The sequence below is a fragment of the Cricetulus griseus genome, chromosome 9, assembly GCF_003668045.3.
Source record: "Cricetulus griseus strain 17A/GY chromosome 9, alternate assembly CriGri-PICRH-1.0, whole genome shotgun sequence".
In the NCBI taxonomy this organism is placed as follows: Eukaryota; Metazoa; Chordata; class Mammalia; order Rodentia; family Cricetidae; genus Cricetulus; species Cricetulus griseus.
In genome coordinates, this window is record NC_048602.1 from 26869012 (window position 1) to 26874392 (window position 5381).

Below are 5381 nucleotides of genomic sequence, written 5' to 3' on the forward strand. Positions count from 1 at the left end.
CTAGAGAAAGAATCCCAGGATTTTCCCTCCTGCGTGTTTCCGTCTTGCTTCTTCATGGTGCATGAAGCCAGCTGAGGCTGTCAGTACAGTGAAGCCAAACTGACGGGACCGGAGCAGCTTGTTCGCCATTTTTCTAGGTCTTTGAGCCGCACATCAAATCTAGGGCCGATCACTCCACACCTGTTCACCCTGCCTGTGAGATTCACGACCATTTCCCCAGCTCTGTGGTCATCGATGATTTCAAATTCACCAATGTAACCGTGCTTCATCATCACAGTTAGGAACCGGACGATGACGTTGGAGCAGGGCCTGATGAGGGCTTGGTGTTTGCCTCTCAGTATTGTTGATGCTCTTTAGAGAATCAGCCAGGACATTCATGCCCACCATGGTGACAGCCCAGAAAGATGACGGAAAGACACTGACTCATACCTTACAGTCCCAACACTTGGGAGGCTGAGGCGGGCAGAGGCTCAGGGTAGCCTGGGCTATGTTGCAAGTTCTAAGCCAGGTTGAGTTATATAGCTACAGAGCAAGACCCTGTCTGGAAAGCAGGATGGGGAGCACAAGGGGAGTGTGAGGAAGAGGAGAGAGAAGGGAAAGAAAGGTGGAGAGTGAAGATGAATAAGAAATGAAGAGGGCCAGGCGTTGGTGGCGCCCGCCTTTGATCCCAGCACTCGGGAGGCAGAGGCAGGCGGATCTCTGTGAGTTTGAGGCCAGCCTGGTCTCCAGAGAGAGTGCCAGGATAGGCTCCAAAGCTACACAGAGAAACCCTGTCTTGAGGGAAAAAGAAAGAAAGAAAGAAAGAAAGAAAGAAAGAAAGAAAGAAAGAAAGGAAGGAAGGAAGGAAGGAAGGAAGGAAGGAAGGAAGGAAGAGGGCTGGAGAGAGAGCTCAGGGGAATTCAGCTTCCAGCTGCCGGCCGCTATATCAGTGCCTCACAAACACCTGATACGCCCTTCCCAGGCTAATCCAATGTCTCTGACCTCTGAGGTTATACATGACATGCACTATAAGACCCCCAGAAGCTCAGGCCTCCAGGATGTCAGCCCAGGATCGCGGTCACCCCAATCACCAAGCAGAGTCGAAAGCTTGATGCAAACAGCACGAGGCTTTATTATAGTTGTTTAACGAGCTAACCCCATGTTAGCTCAGGCCTTCCATCCATCCACCATGGCGGATGGCTAGGAAAGACAGAAGCGTCTGCATAGAGATCTTATAGGGCAGCGTAAGGGGAGTGTCTAGGGGTACGGCACAGGCTCAGGATTGGTGTGCCTCCAGGCTTGGAGGGTTTGCCCTGTGTTGATTGGTCAACTGGTTGTTATGGCCCATAGGCCCTCCCAGGGTGCTCTGCCGTCATTGCTGTGCGCTTGTCCGTAAAGCACACCCAGAGCCGTAAAGCATAGCGCCACCAGCTAACTTCTGATTGGTTCCTTGCCACGAGGCAGGGATCTGACTTCCTAGTGACCAAGACAAGGTCAGACAAGCACGTGTTCGGCTGTTATGGCTGCGGAAAGGGGCAGGCATCTGACCTTAGTGACTATGACAAGGTCAGACAAATACGTGTTCGGCTGTTATGGCTGCCAAAATGGGGAGCTGGTCCCTTCAGCACAGAGATACATAATTCTAAAAAACAAAAAATAATAATTTTTGAAAAGTTTGATGTGGTGGTTTGAAAGAAAATGCCTCCCAAAGTGAGTGGCACTATTGCCGGGGGTCCGACCTGTATCAGTCCCACACTACAAAGGCCATCTATTCCGGACTGGTGTCTTTGGGGCTGTAATCGGAACCATTTGAACAGCCCCAGGTCCATCCCTGAGTGGGAGAGTGTGGACCTGGGGAAGCCAATCACCCAATGGCGTTAAGGACGAGACACAGACATCTTGTCATCTCAGGAGGGCTCTCAGTCCATGCTGGAGTCTGCAGTTTGTTCAAGCACCCTCTTAAATAGCTTTCCAGCAGTGGGGGTGATATCAGAAGATATCTATAATCATGTATAAAACTGATGTCAAATATTTCCTTTAATCTTAGAGGCTCCTCTAAAACTACACGTCGTCAGCAGCCTCTCACCAGTCCCTAGGCAAGTACACAAGCCCTCAGAAAAGATATGGGCCCACCCAGGGCCTAGGTCTGTTGTGACGCAAACTAGAAAACATTCTCCGCTAAGGCCAAGCCATCAGGTAGTAACCAGCTGGACATCTAAAAGACAATGTGAGCTTTGAGTTCCTAGGATAGAACTTGAGGCATGCATTTGAAATACCATAATTGATAATTTTCGGGCCCTGGCACACTATTAAGACTTTAAGTGGCTTTAAGAATGGAGATGCCATAATAGAGGGAGACATTTTAAGTTTACAGAGAAATCGGGTACTAGGGAAATGTCTGGAGAGCTACAAAGGTGACACCAGCCAACAATGTAAGCAACAGAGGAGAGGCTACCTTAAATGCCCTCCCCTGATTATGAGATTGATGACTGACTTATATGCCATCCTATAGCCTTCATCCAGCAGCTGGTGGAAGTAGAAGCCGACACCCACAACTAACCACTGAACTGAACTGGAATCCATATGCAGAGAAGGATGAGTGAAGAGCAAAGGGGTCCAGACCAGGCTGGTGAAACCCACAGAAACAGCTGACCTGAACATGAGGGAACTCTTGCTCCCCAGACTGATAGCTGGGAAACCAGGATGAGACTGATCCAGACCCAAGGAACATGGGTTTCAGTGAGGAGACCTCAGAAATCTACGGGGCCTCCTGTAGTATTGCAGTACTTATGCCTAGCATAGGTGTGGACTTTGGGAGCCCATTCCACATAGAGGAATACTCCCTGAGCCAAAACACACAGGGGTGGGCCTAGGCCCTATCCCAAAGGATATGATAGCATCCTATGGAAGGACTCTGATGACACCCTATGGAAGGCCTCACCATTCAGGGGGAGCAGAAAGGATATGTGATGGGTAGGGTTTTAGTTGGGGGAGGGGGTGGTTGGGGAGGACAGGAGGGAGAAGGGAACTGGGATTGTCATGTAAAACAATCTTGTTTCTAATTCAAATAAAAAATCTGCAGAAAAAAAAACAGAAGGCACTAGAAAAAAATAAATAAATAAAAATTAGCTAAAGACCGGGGGAAAAAAGAGGTGTGGCTTTGTTAGAGTAGGTGTGGCCTTCTTGGAAGAAGTGTCTCACTGTGGAGGTGGGCTTTGAGGTTTCATGATGGGGGAGGTCCTTCTGTGTATGTTTATCTCATTGGTTGTTGAATAAAGCACTGTTGGCCAATAGGAGAGCAAGATAGATGGGACTAGGAGACGAGGAGAATTCTGGGAAATGTAGTAAAGAGAAGTCTTGTGATCCAGGCACGATCTGACACAGCAGGCCGACTCAGAATATAAGCAGAGACAAGCAGGAAATCGCTCTCTTCCTCCTCGTCTCTTCTCTGTGGAGCCACCGGGGCTCAGGCGGCCTGGCGGAAAGAAGTATCGTTATGCTCTCATATATGCCCAAGCGATGCCCAGTACCTCAGACCACTTCCTGTTGCCTGCAAGCCATGATGTAGGAGTCTCAGCTCCTTCTCCAGCACCGTGTCTGCCTGCACAGCACCATTTCCCACCAGGGTGATAATGGGCTGGACCTCTGAACTGTAGTAGGCCAGCCCCAAAGAATGTTTCCTTTATATAACAGTTGCTGTGACCACGGCATCTCTTCACAGCAACAGAAACCCTAAGTAAGACATTTGGGGAAATGGAAAAATAAAAATAAATGCTGTCGGGCCAGAGAGATGACTCTGCAGTTAAGAGGACAGGCTGTTCCTGCAGAGTACCTGGTTCAGTTCCCAGCACCCACATCATGAGTCACAGCTACCATCTGTAACCCCAGCTCTGGGTGATCTGAGGCCTCTCCTGGGCTCTTTCGGTTCCTACACACACACACACACACACACACACACACACACACACACACACACACCACGTTTTTTGAGATAGGGTTTCTTTGTGTAACAATCTTAGCTGTCCTGGAACTTGATCTGTAGACCAGGCTGGGCTTGAACTCATTGAACCCACAGAGATCCACCTGTCTCAGCCTCCTAAGTGCTGGGTTTAAAGGCATTTGCTGCCACCACCCAGCTGCACTTTTTTTAATATTTAAGTAAATGTTGTGATTGAGCTGAAATTGGGAATTTAGTTGAAGAGAGGGAGGAATGAAGATCGAAGGGGTCTGTACCAGGTTGGAGAAACCCACAGGAACAGTTGACCTGAACAAGGGGGAGCACATCGACCCCAGATGATGTCTGGGAGGCCAGTACAAGACTGATCCAGACCCCTGAACATGGATGTCAATAAGGAGGCCTCTGCACTCCAGGGAGCCTCTGGTAGTGGATTAGTATTTTTCCCTGGTGCAAGAAGGGACTTTGAGAGCCCATCCCATATGAAGGGTTACACTCTGGCCCTGGACACATGGGGAAGGGCCCAGGACCAGCACAGGAAGACTTGGTGGACTTTGCAGAGCCCCCATTGAGGGCCCTACCCTGCCTGGGGAGTGGTGGGTGGATGGGGTGGGGGTAGGCTGGGGGTGGGGGAGGAGGGATGGGGTGAGGGGAGGGAGAGGGAGAAGGGACTTACACGTGAAACAAGCTTGTTCCCTAACTTGAACTAATAAAAAGAAATTAAAAAATAAAAATAAAAAAATAAATGTTGTGAGAATTTTATCAGCCCAGGAACTTGGGCTGAGATAGCTAGATGGGAGGAGAGGCGGGGAGGGGGTATTTCTTTGGGACTTTTCCATGGAAGTCACAGCTACTTGCATGTGACATGGACTAGCATCTAGCACAAGATACTAGCTGTCTAGTGCCTGTTCTGAAGAAAGTCAGTCAGAACAAAAGCCCCAGGGGAAATGGTGCTCTCACTCACCACTCTCTTCACCAGAAGAGGGACAGCGTCGAGGCGTCTGGATTCCTTTATCGTTCGCTGGGCAGACACTTCGGGAAACGCTCTGTGACTGCCCCATCCTGGAGCTGTATCACGCGTACATCACAGTCCAGCACTACCCTCAGGGGACACAAAGTCCAGCGGCAGAGATGGGTTCGTGCCCTGAGACAGTGGCAGTTACAGAGGAGTTCCTCCGGAGGCCCGGGACTGCAGATCAGGGAAGGTTGTCTGAAGAAGGAGGTATCTGAACTGAGTCTTGAGAGAACCAGAACAGTTTCAGCAGGTAGAGGGAGGAGGAGGACAAGGGGACAGCAGAGGGAACCACAGGAGCAAAGATCTGGGAGCCAGCAGACCGTTAGGTTAGTTAAAACACCAGCAAACTGGCCGGGCGTTGGTGGCGCACGCCTTTAATCCCAGCACTCGGGAGGCAGAGGCAGGAGGATCTCTGTGAGTTCGAGGCCAGCC

General features: G+C 50.1%; 1 pseudogene; it reads right to left on the reverse strand.

Annotated features, from left to right (window-relative positions):
- Window positions 1-387, reverse strand: LOC100770647 (annotated as a pseudogene).
- Between the last annotated feature and the right edge of the window lie 4994 nt (window positions 388-5381).